We start from the raw sequence: 17,076 nt of genomic DNA, 5'->3' as shown, positions 1-17,076 counted from the left end.
GCCACATGTAGCGTCATTTTTGGCTAAAGCTTTTGAAAATGCATTTTTTTCTCCCCAGTAACGAACGACAAGGATATCTAGAAACGTATTGAATAAGAGATAGAGCTTATAGTAGACGGCGAGCAGCAGAACCACACTCATCCTTGATCCTTCCGTTTTGGTTGAAATTATAGGCAAATTACATTTCTTCTTCACGGACAAGATCCTAAAGCTACATGACAGAACAACCCAAACGATACTGTATCGATATGTGTCGGGGGACAATGAATATAACCGAAGAATTCTGCATCAAAGGCAAGTAGGCTATAACTTTCCCCGGTAGAAACATTCAAAAGTAGGCTATCATCACTCAACCGGTTGTAGAAAGATTATTGTTACAGTGTTGCGGAATCTTTGGAGGAGAGCGCCAACTTCAGACAATTCACGTTGAATGTAGACTTTTCTGGTAGGTCAGAAGAGAAAGATTTTATTTTGACACCGTGCACCTACTGAAGTTCAAGACAATCAGTGAAGCTGTCACTGTCTGGTTTCCCCTCACCTATTAGCCTATTTCAACTGTATGATATTTGGGAGATTTTATCTGTATTTAGAGGAAATAAAATAAGATTACATTTTCTCCGCAAACCCTGACCAATGCACAATGAGACTGGGCAATGTACTGAAGGAATGTAGCAACGCTCCATCGTTTTCTCCCCCGTAGCCTGCTATGACGCGACCGACATTAAACCGTTATTTGCGAGGGGGTTTGGATATCTGTAACATTATCCCAATATGGGTCTTCAAGGTATATTGTACTCAATTCATTATGCAGTTAATTGATAAAGTAGTCGAGTATGATATAGTTAATTTGGAGTGCGCATAATAGCGTTTTGCACGCAATATTTGTAAGCTAATCAGTGCAGATAAAAAAATGAATATAATAACGGAAAGATATTGCAAGCACGACGCATGGATCTACTCCTACATAATATGTGGGACCTCTTTTGCATAGTCAATGAGCTTGGCAATTATCTAAATCATTATTTACCGTGCGTCATACATGCCTAGGAACAGGGTTCAGTAGAAGAATATTGCCCTGAGTGTTTTTTGTCGATTACCAAGAGGGGAATTAAGAGAAACAGTAGAAACGCAGAAACGGTCACGTGACTTACATTTTGAGAGTGGACTGTCAAAGGTACGTTCTTATTCTCTCCCTGCTATAAGAGGCTGTCTTGGGACCAAAGTCACTTTAGCTGATAATTATATAACTTAATACATCTCTTATAGAATTTAAACAAAATATTACGTTTATTCCACTGTTATGTAGTACTGCTTGTTCCCGACTCATTAAAAGTGAGAGTGGAAAAAACAGCTAGCTAATGAAAGGTGAGGTCTGGTTTGCCTCACTCATTTGTGATCAGTGGCCATATGAGCAGAGGGATAGTTCTTGCTCCAGGCAGCCAGCCATCGAGAGGGAATGTTTTTGCTCCTGTCAGCCAGGCAACAAGAGGGAATGTTCTTGCTCCAGGTAGCCAGGCAACAAGAGGAAATGTTTTTGCTCCTGTCAGCCAGGCAACAAGAGGGAATGTTCTTGCTCCAGGTAGCCAGGCAACAAGAGGAAATGTTTTTGCTCCTGTCAGCCAGGCAACAAGAGGGAATGTTCTTGCTCCAGGTAGCCAGGCAACAAGAGGGAATGTTCTTGCTCCAGGCAGCCAGTCTTCTAAAGGGAATGTTCTTTCTCCAGGTAGCCAGGCAACTAGAGGGAATGTTCTTTCTCCAGGTAGCCAGGCAACTAGAGGGAATGTTCTTTCTCCAAGCAGCCAGGCAACTAGAGTGAATGTTCTTTCTCCACGCAGCCAGGTAACTATTCTCAGTGAGAGTGGAATTAGCAGCAGTACATGCTTTTAAAGCTGCTATATGTACACTTTTGGGCAACCAGACCAAATTCACATAGAAATGTTAGTTATAGATCTGTCATTCTCATTGAACGCAAGTCTAAGAAGCAGTAGAGCTATTCTATGTGCTCTATTTCTAGGCTTCCCGTCCTAACGTTTTGTTTTTGCGTCTTTTACTTTGGGTTTTGTACACCAGCTTCAAACAGCTGAAAATACAATATTTTTGTTTATGGAAAATATATTTCACGGAGGTTTAGATGGTACAATGATGCTCTAAAGTATACTTGCTTGTTTTGTCACATAAACTAAAATTAGGCGAACTATTAGAATTTTAGCAACCAGGAAATGGCGGAGCGATTTCTGCATAGTGCACCTTTAACTATCCAGATCACCCAGATGGCATTTGAACCTGTAACTCTCTGGTCTGGACACAAGTACAACTCATTTTACACAATGGGGTTGTTTGTTTTTCTACACAAAAAAATATTTGGCCCTACACAAACATTGTGGAAACAATGATTTTGTAGACATCTTGGTTCATACCAAACTCTCTGTTGCATCACAACAATTGTGTCAAATGTGTTGTGCATCAGTTCTACGACCTGAGTGTGCACAGGGCCTTAATGTGTTGTACAACATGAGTGTGCACAGGGCCTTAATGTGTTGTGCATCGATTGTACAATCTGAGTGTGCACAGGGCCTAAATTGATAATTGAAAACTGAATTCTGATCCACATCTCTGACTGAACTGAATTGCTGTTTTCTTGTGTCCCAAATTGCACCCTATTCCATTTATAGTGCATTAGGGTGCCATTTAGGATGTAGTGGCTGTCTAAACCAGCCCTGCGTCTCCACTGAGGTCAAATAAGCCAAACTAAATGAGGATGGGATTCAAAGTAGTGTTGTAAATCACATGCCACAGTAGGGAGTACCCTCGCTCTAAGACTCAAGTACCCTCGCTCTGAGACTCAATTACCCTCGCTCTGAGACTCCATATCAACGGGACTGCAGTAGAAAGAGTCATACGTTTTAAGTTCCTCGGTGTCCACATCACAGAAGACTTGTCATGTACCGACAACACCACCACTCTTGTCAACAGGGCGCAACACCGTCTCTACTTCCTAAGGCGGCTGAAGAGATTCAGCATGCCACCCCGGTCCTCTCCAAATACTACCACTGCGCCATTGAGAGTCTCCTGACCGGTTGCATCACGGCCTGGTACGGGAATTATTCATTCCACGACCGCAAGGCCCTCCAGTGGGTGGTGAAGATGGCCCAGGACATCACTGGGACCGTGCTCCCACCCACCCAGGACATCACTGGGACCGTGCTCCCATCCACCCAGGACATCACTGGGACCGTGCTCCCACCCACCCAGGACATCACTGGGACCGTGCTCCCACCCACCCAGGACATCACTGGGACCGTGCTCCCACCCACCCAGGACATCACTGGGACCGTGCTCCCATCCACCCAGGACATCACTGGGACCGTGCTCCCATCCACCCAGGACATCACTGGGACCGTGCTCCCATCCACCCAGGACATCACTGGGACCGTGCTCCCATCCACCCAGGACATCACTGGGACCGTGCTCCCATCCACCCAGGACATCACTGGGACCGTGCTCCCATCCACCCAGGACATCACTGGGACAAGCCATCAGACTGTATCGGAGCATGATGTTTGATACCAACAGGCTCAGAGACAGTTTCTATCTACAAGCCATCAGACTGTATCGGAGCATGATGTCTCATACCAACAGGCTCAGAGACAGTTTCTATCTACAAGCCATCAGACTGCTGAACACTTGAACTGGAAATACACACACATACACACACATACACATTCATGCTACACACACACACATACACATTCATGCTACACACACATCACAACTGCTACTACCAGACTCTGCCACTTCATTTACATATAGTTTATGACTAAAGAAGTCCTTTGGGAGACCAGTACGGAGCCTATGAAGTTGGGCCGGGTTTCATCATTCATTCTAAACCATATCTAAAGTGCTTTGATGAACTCAAGCCAAAGGATGTGGCCTGTGGCCCCCATCTGTCTCTGTGTATGAATATTTACCAAACAGTGGAAAAGACATGTCTTCACCATGTGCCAGTTCCACCATTTAAGTCCAGCGTTGCTGTTTTTCTCTGTGTTTTCTGGCCAGAGTGAGGCTGAGTCCAAGTGACACCCTATAAAGCACGCTTGCTTGTAGTCCTAAAAAAAATGGAAATGAGTTACCTCTGGTTTGTTTAGCCATTCCTATGGGGAAAAGGAATGAGGAAAGAATGGGGTTTTGGGATAAACTTAGAAAATAAGGTCTGAGGTGAACACAGGCTTAGGAAATCTTATACGTTTTGTTCTATGAGACAATGTCAGTCAGTTAACATGACCTTAATGGACTATGAAGTTCTTTTGTGCTTTTTTTTTGTATGACAAAAATGCCTCAAAATTCACAAAAAGTGACGTTAGCTGATGAAGATAATCTCATAAAACAAAACGTATACGATCTCATTTTCGGCATTTATCCCAAAAACCAACAGAAACTCTATTTTCATTTCCCATAGGCTTTGTCCAATGAACCATGGAGGAGTTAGTGCCTACAAAAAGGAGTTAGTGCCTACAAAAAGGAGTTGGTGCCTACAAAAAGGAGTTGGTGCCTACAAAAAGGAGTTGGTGCCTACAAAAAGGAGTTGGTGCCTACAAAAAGGAGTTGGTGCCTACAAAAAGGAGTTGGTGCCTACAAAAATGAGTTAGTGCCTACAAAAAGAAGTTGGTGCCTACAAAAAGGAGTTGGTGCCTACAAAAAGGAGTTGGTGCCTACAAAAAGGAGTTGGTGCCTACAAAAAGGAGTTGGTGCCTACAAAAAGGAGTTGGTGCCTACAAAAAGGAGTTGGTGCCTACAAAAAGGAGTTAGTGCCTACAAAAAGGAGTTGGTGCCTACAAAAAGGAGTTGGTGCCTACAAAAAGGAGTTGGTGCCTACAAAAGAGCCATTACTATTGCTCTCTATTCACTGTACAGGGCTCTGGTCAAAAGAAGCTCTGTATGGAATACGGTAAGATTTGGGATGCAGAAGAGTTTTTGTTAAATGAACAGGACATGTTGATTATGTGTGACAAAATAATTAACGTTTTTCTTATTCTTTTAGTATTTTTTTGGTATTTTACCCCCTTTTTTCTCTCCAATTTCGATCTTGTCTCATTGCTGCAACTCCCCAACGGGCTCGAGAGGCGAAGGTCGAGTCATGTGTTCTCCGAAACATGACCCGCCAAACCACGCTTCTTAACACCCGCCTGCTTAACCCGGAAGCCAGCCGCACCAATGTGTCGGAGGAAACACCGTTCACCTGACGGACCGAGGTCAGCCTGCAGGCGCCTGGCTCGCCACAAGGAGTCGCTAGAGCACGAAGAGCCAAGTAAAGCCCCCCCGGCCAAACCCTCCCCTAACCCGGACAGCGCTGGGCCAGTTGTGCGCCGCCCTATGGGACTCCCGATCACGTCTGGTTGTCATACAGCCCGGGATCGAACCCGTCTCTATAGTGACTCCTCTAGCTCTGCGATGCAGTGTCTTAGACCGCTGTTCCACTCGGGTCTGTAGTGACTCCTCTAGCTCTGCGATGCAGTACCTTAGACCGCTGTTCCACTCGGGTCTGTAGTGACTCCTCTAGCTCTGCGATGCAGTACCTTAGACCGCTGTTCCACTCGGGTCTGTAGTGACTCCTCTAGCTCTGCGATGCAGTGTCTTAGACCGCTGTTCCACTCGGGTCTGTAGTGACTCCTCTAGCTCTGCGATGCAGTACCTTAGACCGCTGCTCCACTCGGGTCTGTAGTGACTCCTCTAGCTCTGCGATGCAGTGTCTTAGACCGCTGTTCCACTCGGGTCTGTAGTGACTCCTCTAGCTCTGCGATGCAGTACCTTAGACCGCTGTTCCACTCGGGTCTGTAGTGACTCCTCTAGCTCTGCGATGCAGTACCTTAGACCGCTGTTCCACTCGGGTCTGTAGTGACTCCTCTAGCTCTGCGATGCAGTGTCTTAGACCGCTGTTCCACTCATGTCTGTAGTGACTCCTCTAGCTCTGCGATGCAGTGTCTTAGACCGCTGTTCCACTCTGGTCTGTATTGACTCCTCTAGCTCTGCGATGCAGTGCCTTAGACCGCTGTTCCACTCGGGTCTGTAGTGACTCCTCTAGCTCTGCGATACAGTGCCTTAGACCGCTGTTCCACTCGGGTCTGTAGTGACTCCTCTAGCTCTGCGATGCAGTACCTTAGACCGCTGTTCCACTCGGGTCTGAAGTGACTCCTCTAGCTCTGCGATGCAGTGCCTTAGACCGCTGTTCCACTCGGGTCTGTAGTGACTCCTCTAGCTCTGCGATGCAGTACCTTAGACCGCTGTTCCACTCGGGTCTGTAGTGACTCCTCTAGCTCTGCGATGCAGTACCTTAGACCGCTGTTCCACTCGGGTCTGTAGTGACTCCTCTAGCTCTGCGATGCAGTGCCTTAGACCGCTGTTCCACTCGGGTCTGTAGTGACTCCTCTAGCTCTGCGATGCAGTACCTTAGACCGCTGCTCCACTCGGGTCTGTAGTGACTCCTCTAGCTCTGCGATGCAGTACCTTAGACCGCTGTTCCACTCGGGTCTGTAGTGACTCCTCTAGCTCTGCGATGCAGTGTCTTAGACCGCTGCTCCACTCGGGTCTGTAGTGACTCCTCTAGCTCTGCGATGCAGTACCTTAGACCGCTGTTCCACTCGGGTCTGTAGTGACTCCTCTAGCTCTGCGATGCAGTACCTTAGACCGCTGTTCCACTCGGGTCTGTAGTGACTCCTCTAGCTCTGCGATGCAGTACCTTAGACCGCTGTTCCACTCGGGTCTGTAGTGACTCCTCTAGCTCTGCGATGCAGTACCTTAGACCGCTGTTCCACTCGGGTCTGTAGTGACTCCTCTAGCTCTGCGATGCAGTACCTTAGACCGCTGTTCCACTCGGGTCTGTAGTGACTCCTCTAGCTCTGCGATGCAGTGTCTTAGACCGCTGTTCCACTCGGGTCTGTAGTGACTCCTCTAGCTCTGCGATGCAGTGCCTTAGACCGCTGTTCCACTCGGGTCTGTAGTGACTCCTCTAGCTCTGCGATGCAGTACCTTAGACCGCTGTTCCACTCGGGTCTGTAGTGACTCCTCTAGCTCTGCGATGCAGTGTCTTAGACCGCTGTTCCACTCATGTCTGTAGTGACTCCTCTAGCTCTGCGATGCAGTACCTTAGACCGCTGTTCCACTCTGGTCTGTAGTGACTCCTCTAGCTCTGCGATGCAGTGCCTTAGACCGCTGTTCCACTCGGGTCTGTAGTGACTCCTCTAGCTCTGCGATACAGTGCCTTAGACCGCTGTTCCACTCGGGTCTGTAGTGACTCCTCTAGCTCTGCGATGCAGTACCTTAGACCGCTGTTCCACTCGGGTCTGAAGTGACTCCTCTAGCTCTGCGATGCAGTGCCTTAGACCGCTGTTCCACTCGGGTCTGTAGTGACTCCTCTAGCTCTGCGATGCAGTACCTTAGACCGCTGTTCCACTCGGGTCTGTAGTGACTCCTCTAGCTCTGCGATGCAGTACCTTAGACCGCTGTTCCACTCGGGTCTGTAGTGACTCCTCTAGCTCTGCGATGCAGTACCTTAGACCGCTGTTCCACTCGGGTCTGTAGTGACTCCTCTAGCTCTGCGATGCAGTACCTTAGACCGCTGTTCCACTCGGGTCTGTAGTGACTCCTCTAGCTCTGCGATGCAGTGCCTTAGACCGCTGTTCCACTCGGGTCTGTAGTGACTCCTCTAGCTCTGCGATGCAGTACCTTAGACCGCTGTTCCACTCGGGTCTGTAGTGACTCCTCTAGCTCTGCGATGCAGTACCTTAGACCGCTGTTCCACTCGGGTCTGTAGTGACTCCTCTAGCTCTGCGATGCAGTGTCTTAGACCGCTGTTCCACTCATGTCTGTAGTGACTCCTCTAGCTCTGCGATGCAGTGTCTTAGACCGCTGTTCCACTCTGGTCTGTAGTGACTCCTCTAGCTCTGCGATGCAGTGTCTTAGACCGCTGTTCCACTCGGGTCTGTAGTGACTCCTCTAGCTCTGCGATGCAGTGCCTTAGACCGCTGTTCCACTCGGGTCTGTAGTGACTCCTCTAGCTCTGCGATGCAGTACCTTAGACCGCTGTTCCACTCGGGTCTGTAGTGACTCCTCTAGCTCTGCGATGCAGTGTCTTAGTCCGCTGTTCCACTCATGTCTGTAGTGACTCCTCTAGCTCTGCGATGCAGTGTCTTAGACCGCTGTTCCACTCTGGTCTGTAGTGACTCCTCTAGCTCTGCGATGCAGTGCCTTAGACCGCTGTTCCACTCGGGTCTGTAGTGACTCCTCTAGCTCTGCGATACAGTGCCTTAGACCGCTGTTCCACTCGGGTCTGTAGTGACTCCTCTAGCTCTGCGATGCAGTACCTTAGACCGCTGTTCCACTCGGGTCTGAAGTGACTCCTCTAGCTCTGCGATGCAGTACCTTAGACCGCTGTTCCACTCGGGTCTGTAGTGACTCCTCTAGCTCTGCGATGCAGTACCTTAGACCGCTGTTCCACTCGGGTCTGTAGTGACTCCTCTAGCTCTGCGATGCAGTACCTTAGACCGCTGTTCCACTCGGGTCTGTAGTGACTCCTCTAGCTCTGCGATGCAGTGCCTTAGACCGCTGTTCCACTCGGGTCTGTAGTGACTCCTCTAGCTCTGCGATGCAGTACCTTAGACCGCTGTTCCACTCGGGTCTGTAGTGACTCCTCTAGCTCTGCGATGCAGTGTCTTAGACCGCTGCTCCACTCGGGTCTGTAGTGACTCCTCTAGCTCTGCGATGCAGTACCTTAGACCGCTGTTCCACTCGGGTCTGTAGTGACTCCTCTAGCTCTGCGATGCAGTACCTTAGACCGCTGTTCCACTCGGGTCTGTAGTGACTCCTCTAGCTCTGCGATGCAGTACCTTAGACCGCTGTTCCACTCGGGTCTGTAGTGACTCCTCTAGCTCTGCGATGCAGTACCTTAGACCGCTGTTCCACTCGGGTCTGTAGTGACTCCTCTAGCTCTGCGATGCAGTACCTTAGACCGCTGTTCCACTCGGGTCTGTAGTGACTCCTCTAGCTCTGCGATGCAGTGTCTTAGACCGCTGTTCCACTCGGGTCTGTAGTGACTCCTCTAGCTCTGCGATGCAGTGCCTTAGACCGCTGTTCCACTCGGGTCTGTAGTGACTCCTCTAGCTCTGCGATGCAGTACCTTAGACCGCTGTTCCACTCGGGTCTGTAGTGACTCCTCTAGCTCTGCGATGCAGTGTCTTAGACCGCTGTTCCACTCATGTCTGTAGTGACTCCTCTAGCTCTGCGATGCAGTACCTTAGACCGCTGTTCCACTCTGGTCTGTAGTGACTCCTCTAGCTCTGCGATGCAGTGCCTTAGACCGCTGTTCCACTCGGGTCTGTAGTGACTCCTCTAGCTCTGCGATACAGTGCCTTAGACCGCTGTTCCACTCGGGTCTGTAGTGACTCCTCTAGCTCTGCGATGCAGTACCTTAGACCGCTGTTCCACTCGGGTCTGAAGTGACTCCTCTAGCTCTGCGATGCAGTGCCTTAGACCGCTGTTCCACTCGGGTCTGTAGTGACTCCTCTAGCTCTGCGATGCAGTACCTTAGACCGCTGTTCCACTCGGGTCTGTAGTGACTCCTCTAGCTCTGCGATGCAGTACCTTAGACCGCTGTTCCACTCGGGTCTGTAGTGACTCCTCTAGCTCTGCGATGCAGTACCTTAGACCGCTGTTCCACTCGGGTCTGTAGTGACTCCTCTAGCTCTGCGATGCAGTGCCTTAGACCGCTGTTCCACTCGGGTCTGTAGTGACTCCTCTAGCTCTGCGATGCAGTACCTTAGACCGCTGTTCCACTCGGGTCTGTAGTGACTCCTCTAGCTCTGCGATGCAGTACCTTAGACCGCTGTTCCACTCGGGTCTGTAGTGACTCCTCTAGCTCTGCGATGCAGTGTCTTAGACCGCTGTTCCACTCGGGTCTGTAGTGACTCCTCTAGCTCTGCGATGCAGTACCTTAGACCGCTGCTCCACTCGGGTCTGTAGTGACTCCTCTAGCTCTGCGATGCAGTACCTTAGACCGCTGTTCCACTCGGGTCTGTAGTGACTCCTCTAGCTCTGCGATGCAGTGTCTTAGACCGCTGTTCCACTCGGGTCTGTAGTGACTCCTCTAGCTCTGCGATGCAGTGCCTTAGACCGCTGCTCCACTCATGTCTGTAGTGACTCCTCTAGCTCTGCGATGCAGTACCTTAGACCGCTGTTCCACTCGGGTCTGTAGTGACTCCTCTAGCTCTGCGATGCAGTACCTTAGACCGCTGTTCCACTCGGGTCTGTAGTGACTCCTCTAGCTCTGCGATGCAGTGTCTTAGACCGCTGTTCCACTCATGTCTGTAGTGACTCCTCTAGCTCTGCGATGCAGTGTCTTAGACCGCTGTTCCACTCTGGTCTTTAGTGACTCCTCTAGCTCTGCGATGCAGTGTCCTTAGACCGCTGTTCCACTCGGGTCTGTAGTGACTCCTCTAGCTCTGCGATGCAGTGCCTTAGACCGCTGTTCCACTCGGGTCTGTAGTGACTCCTCTAGCTCTGCGATGCAGTACCTTAGACCGCTGTTCCACTCGGGTCTGTAGTGACTCCTCTAGCTCTGCGATGCAGTGCCTTAGACCGCTGTTCCACTCGGGTCTGTAGTGACTCCTCTAGCTCTGCGATGCAGTACCTTAGACCGCTGTTCCACTCGGGTCTGTAGTGACTCCTCTAGCTCTGCGATGCAGTACCTTAGACCGCTGTTCCACTCGGGTCTGTAGTGACTCCTCTAGCTCTGCGATGCAGTGTCTTAGACCGCTGTTCCACTCGGGTCTGTAGTGACTCCTCTAGCTCTGCGATGCAGTACCTTAGACCGCTGCTCCACTCGGGTCTGTAGTGACTCCTCTAGCTCTGCGATGCAGTACCTTAGACCGCTGTTCCACTCGGGTCTGTAGTGACTCCTCTAGCTCTGCGATGCAGTGTCTTAGACCGCTGTTCCACTCGGGTCTGTAGTGACTCCTCTAGCTCTGCGATGCAGTGCCTTAGACCGCTGCTCCACTCATGTCTGTAGTGACTCCTCTAGCTCTGCGATGCAGTACCTTAGACCGCTGTTCCATTCGGGTCTGTAGTGACTCCTCTAGCTCTGCGATGCAGTGTCTTAGACCGCTGTTCCACTCGGGTCTGTAGTGACTCCTCTAGCTCTGCGATGCAGTACCTTAGACCGCTGTTCCACTCGGGTCTGTAGTGACTCCTCTAGCTCTGCGATGCAGTGTCTTAGACCGCTGTTCCACTCTGGTCTGTAGTGACTCCTCTAGCTCTGCGATGCAGTGCCTTAGACCGCTGTTCCACTCGGGTCTGTAGTGACTCCTCTAGCTCTGCGATGCAGTACCTTAGACCGCTGCTCCACTCGGGTCTGTAGTGACTCCTCTAGCTCTGCGATGCAGTACCTTAGACCGCTGTTCCACTCGGGTCTGTAGTGACTCCTCTAGCTCTGCGATGCAGTGTCTTAGACCGCTGCTCCACTCGGGTCTGTAGTGACTCCTCTAGCTCTGCGATGCAGTACCTTAGACCGCTGTTCCACTCGGGTCTGTAGTGACTCCTCTAGCTCTGCGATGCAGTACCTTAGACCGCTGTTCCACTCGGGTCTGTAGTGACTCCTCTAGCTCTGCGATGCAGTACCTTAGACCGCTGTTCCACTCGGGTCTGTAGTGACTCCTCTAGCTCTGCGATGCAGTACCTTAGACCGCTGTTCCACTCGGGTCTGTAGTGACTCCTCTAGCTCTGCGATGCAGTACCTTAGACCTCTGTTCCACTCGGGTCTGTAGTGACTCCTCTAGCTCTGCGATGCAGTGTCTTAGACCGCTGCTCCACTCGGGTCTGTAGTGACTCCTCTAGCTCTGCGATGCAGTGCCTTAGACCGCTGTTCCACTCGGGTCTGTAGTGACTCCTCTAGCTCTGCGATGCAGTACCTTAGACCGCTGTTCCACTCGGGTCTGTAGTGACTCCTCTAGCTCTGCGATGCAGTGTCTTAGACCGCTGTTCCACTCATGTCTGTAGTGACTCCTCTAGCTCTGCGATGCAGTGTCTTAGACCGCTGTTCCACTCTGGTCTGTAGTGACTCCTCTAGCTCTGCGATGCAGTGCCTTAGACCGCTGTTCCACTCGGGTCTGTAGTGACTCCTCTAGCTCTGCGATACAGTGCCTTAGACCGCTGTTCCACTCGGGTCTGTAGTGACTCCTCTAGCTCTGCGATGCAGTACCTTAGACCGCTGTTCCACTCGGGTCTGAAGTGACTCCTCTAGCTCTGCGATGCAGTGCCTTAGACCGCTGTTCCACTCGGGTCTGTAGTGACTCCTCTAGCTCTGCGATGCAGTACCTTAGACCGCTGTTCCACTCGGGTCTGTAGTGACTCCTCTAGCTCTGCGATGCAGTACCTTAGACCGCTGTTCCACTCGGGTCTGTAGTGACTCCTCTAGCTCTGCGATGCAGTACCTTAGACCGCTGTTCCACTCGGGTCTGTAGTGACTCCTCTAGCTCTGCGATGCAGTGCCTTAGACCACTGTTCCACTCGGGTCTGTAGTGACTCCTCTAGCTCTGCGATGCAGTACCTTAGACCGCTGTTCCACTCGGGTCTGTAGTGACTCCTCTAGCTCTGCGATGCAGTACCTTAGACCGCTGTTCCACTCGGGTCTGTAGTGACTCCTCTAGCTCTGCGATGCAGTGTCTTAGACCGCTGTTCCACTCGGGTCTGTAGTGACTCCTCTAGCTCTGCGATGCAGTACCTTAGACCGCTGCTCCACTCGGGTCTGTAGTGACTCCTCTAGCTCTGCGATGCAGTACCTTAGACCGCTGTTCCACTCGGGTCTGTAGTGACTCCTCTAGCTCTGCGATGCAGTGTCTTAGACCGCTGTTCCACTCGGGTCTGTAGTGACTCCTCTAGCTCTGCGATGCAGTGCCTTAGACCGCTGCTCCACTCATGTCTGTAGTGACTCCTCTAGCTCTGCGATGCAGTACCTTAGACCGCTGTTCCACTCGGGTCTGTAGTGACTCCTCTAGCTCTGCGATGCAGTACCTTAGACCGCTGTTCCACTCGGGTCTGTAGTGACTCCTCTAGCTCTGCGATGCAGTGTCTTAGACCGCTGTTCCACTCATGTCTGTAGTGACTCCTCTAGCTCTGCGATGCAGTGTCTTAGACCGCTGTTCCACTCTGGTCTGTAGTGACTCCTCTAGCTCTGCGATGCAGTGTCTTAGACCGCTTTTCCACTCGGGTCTGTAGTGACTCCTCTAGCTCTGCGATGCAGTGCCTTAGACCGCTGTTCCACTCGGGTCTGTAGTGACTCCTCTAGCTCTGCGATGCAGTACCTTAGACCGCTGTTCCACTCGGGTCTGTAGTGACTCCTCTAGCTCTGCGATGCAGTGTCTTAGACCGCTGTTCCACTCATGTCTGTAGTGACTCCTCTAGCTCTGCGATGCAGTGTCTTAGACCGCTGTTCCACTCTGGTCTGTAGTGACTCCTCTAGCTCTGCGATGCAGTGCCTTAGACCGCTGTTCCACTCGGGTCTGTAGTGACTCCTCTAGCTCTGCGATACAGTGCCTTAGACCGCTGTTCCACTCGGGTCTGTAGTGACTCCTCTAGCTCTGCGATGCAGTACCTTAGACCGCTGTTCCACTCGGGTCTGAAGTGACTCCTCTAGCTCTGCGATGCAGTGCCTTAGACCGCTGTTCCACTCGGGTCTGTAGTGACTCCTCTAGCTCTGCGATGCAGTACCTTAGACCGCTGTTCCACTCGGGTCTGTAGTGACTCCTCTAGCTCTGCGATGCAGTACCTTAGACCGCTGTTCCACTCGGGTCTGTAGTGACTCCTCTAGCTCTGCGATGCAGTACCTTAGACCGCTGTTCCACTCGGGTCTGTAGTGACTCCTCTAGCTCTGCGATGCAGTGCCTTAGACCGCTGTTCCACTCGGGTCTGTAGTGACTCCTCTAGCTCTGCGATGCAGTACCTTAGACCGCTGTTCCACTCGGGTCTGTAGTGACTCCTCTAGCTCTGCGATGCAGTGTCTTAGACCGCTGTTCCACTCGGGTCTGTAGTGACTCCTCTAGCTCTGCGATGCAGTGTCTTAGACCGCTGTTCCACTCGGGTCTGTAGTGACTCCTCTAGCTCTGCGATGCAGTGCCTTAGACCGCTGCTCCACTCATGTCTGTAGTGACTCCTCTAGCTCTGCGATGCAGTACCTTAGACCGCTGTTCCACTCGGGTCTGTAGTGACTCCTCTAGCTCTGCGATGCAGTACCTTAGACCGCTGTTCCACTCGGGTCTGTAGTGACTCCTCTAGCTCTGCGATGCAGTGTCTTAGACCGCTGTTCCACTCATGTCTGTAGTGACTCCTCTAGCTCTGCGATGCAGTGTCTTAGACCGCTGTTCCACTCTGGTCTGTAGTGACTCCTCTAGCTCTGCGATGCAGTGCCTTAGACCGCTGTTCCACTCGGGTCTGTAGTGACTCCTCTAGCTCTGCGATACAGTGCCTTAGACCGCTGTTCCACTCGGGTCTGTAGTGACTCCTCTAGCTCTGCGATGCAGTACCTTAGACCGCTGTTCCACTCGGGTCAGAAGTGACTCCTCTAGCTCTGCGATGCAGTGCCTTAGACCGCTGTTCCACTCGGGTCTGTAGTGACTCCTCTAGCTCTGCGATGCAGTACCTTAGACCGCTGTTCCACTCGGGTCTGTAGTGACTCCTCTAGCTCTGCGATGCAGTACCTTAGACCGCTGTTCCACTCGGGTCTGTAGTGACTCCTCTAGCTCTGCGATGCAGTACCTTAGACCGCTGTTCCACTCGGGTCTGTAGTGACTCCTCTAGCTCTGCGATGCAGTGCCTTAGACCGCTGTTCCACTCGGGTCTGTAGTGACTCCTCTAGCTCTGCGATGCAGTACCTTAGACCGCTGTTCCACTCGGGTCTGTAGTGACTCCTCTAGCTCTGCGATGCAGTACCTTAGACCGCTGTTCCACTCGGGTCTGTAGTGACTCCTCTAGCTCTGCGATGCAGTGTCTTAGACCGCTGTTCCACTCGGGTCTATAGTGACTCCTCTAGCTCTGCGATGCAGTACCTTAGACCGCTGCTCCACTCGGGTCTGTAGTGACTCCTCTAGCTCTGCGATGCAGTACCTTAGACCGCTGTTCCACTCGGGTCTGTAGTGACTCCTCTAGCTCTGCGATGCAGTGTCTTAGACCGCTGTTCCACTCGGGTCTGTAGTGACTCCTCTAGCTCTGCAATGCAGTGCCTTAGACCGCTGCTCCACTCATGTCTGTAGTGACTCCTCTAGCTCTGCGATGCAGTACCTTAGACCGCTGTTCCACTCGGGTCTGTAGTGACTCCTCTAGCTCTGCGATGCAGTGTCTTAGACCGCTGTTCCACTCGGGTCTGTAGTGACTCCTCTAGCTCTGCGATGCAGTACCTTAGACCGCTGTTCCACTCGGGTCTGTAGTGACTCCTCTAGCTCTGCGATGCAGTACCTTAGACCGCTGTTCCACTCGGGTCTGTAGTGACTCCTCTAGCTCTGCGATGCAGTGTCTTAGACCGCTGTTCCACTCGGGTCTGTAGTGACTCCTCTAGCTCTGCGATGCAGTACCTTAGACCGCTGTTCCACTCTGGTCTGTAGTGACTCCTCTAGCTCTGCGATGCAGTGCCTTAGACCGCTGTTCCACTCGGGTCTGTAGTGACTCCTCTAGCTCTGCGATGCAGTACCTTAGACCGCTGTTCCACTCGGGTCTGTAGTGACTCCTCTAGCTCTGCGATGCAGTACCTTAGACCGCTGTTCCACTCGGGTCTGTAGTGACTCCTCTAGCTCTGCGATGCAGTACCTTAGACCGCTGTTCCACTCGGGTCTGTAGTGACTCCTCTAGCTCTGCGATGCAGTACCTTAGACCGCTGTTCCACTCGGGTCTGTAGTGACTCCTCTAGCTCTGCGATGCAGTGTCTTAGACCGCTGTTCCACTCTGGTCTGTAGTGACTCCTCTAGCTCTGCGATGCAGTACCTTAGACCGCTGTTCCACTCGGGTCTGTAGTGACTCCTCTAGCTCTGCGATGCAGTACCTTAGACCGCTGTTCCACTCGGGTCTGTAGTGACTCCTCTAGCTCTGCGATGCAGTACCTTAGACCGCTGCTCCACTCGGGTCTGTAGTGACTCCTCTAGCTCTGCGATGCAGTACCTTAGACCGCTGCTCCACTCGGGAGGCCCAAGGAATCAACGTTTTAAAGATTTACTTGACTTTCATGTGTTTTGAGTGTTATCAGATCATCTTGGTACTAGAGACACTAAGTTTTAAAAGAATTGTTGCTTAGCAGCTTAATTGCAGCTAAAATGTTTTAAGCTGTTTCACCTTGTTTATGGTCATGTGTGCACTCAAGTAGAACGCCACGTGAGAGAGTGTTTTCCCCGGGTTTTGTTTGTACCTTTACAATTTACAAGCTCGCCAACGACATGAAAGGTTTGGAACGGTTTGTTAAAAATAGTTATCTAACTTTAATGATTTTCTGTGAAGATTAAAATGGAAAAATGCAGTGATGCAAAACGTGGTAATAAATCTGTTAATCTCCAAAGGAATAAAAACATTAACGAAATACCTTTATTATCTCCCTCTTAAATATATATTTTTTAACAAAGTGTTTCAACAGGGAAACATTTGGTTATATCACAAACCTGAGAAGCTGTTTTTACAGGAGAACAATAGAGCAACATAGTGTCCGCAGTATGAACGTGAGAACAGAACCTATGATCATCGTCTCTACGAGGATAAGGAGTTCATTGTTTACAGGATACAGTGCAGCTTCGCCAGTGTCAAGTCCACGTTTATTTAAAGTGCATTTAACATGGGTCACAATACACTTTACATTAAAAAGAGAAACAAAACAAAGTAGAAAGAAAGAGGGAGGGAGGGAGGGAGGGAGGGAGGGAGGGAGGGAGGGAGGGAGGGAGGTGAACAATATCAACAACAGTATAAAAACTATACAGGAAGCAGAAGCCACGTTAGTAGTCTCTTCTATTAACCTGCTGTTCTTCCACAGTGTTCCGATAGGGCGCTGGACCGAGTCGCACC

This window comes from Salvelinus namaycush, chromosome 27, assembly GCF_016432855.1.
Source record: "Salvelinus namaycush isolate Seneca chromosome 27, SaNama_1.0, whole genome shotgun sequence".
Taxonomy (NCBI): domain Eukaryota; kingdom Metazoa; phylum Chordata; class Actinopteri; order Salmoniformes; family Salmonidae; genus Salvelinus; species Salvelinus namaycush.
The sequence above is the reverse complement of the archived record's forward strand: the minus strand, read 5'-3'. Positions refer to the sequence as shown.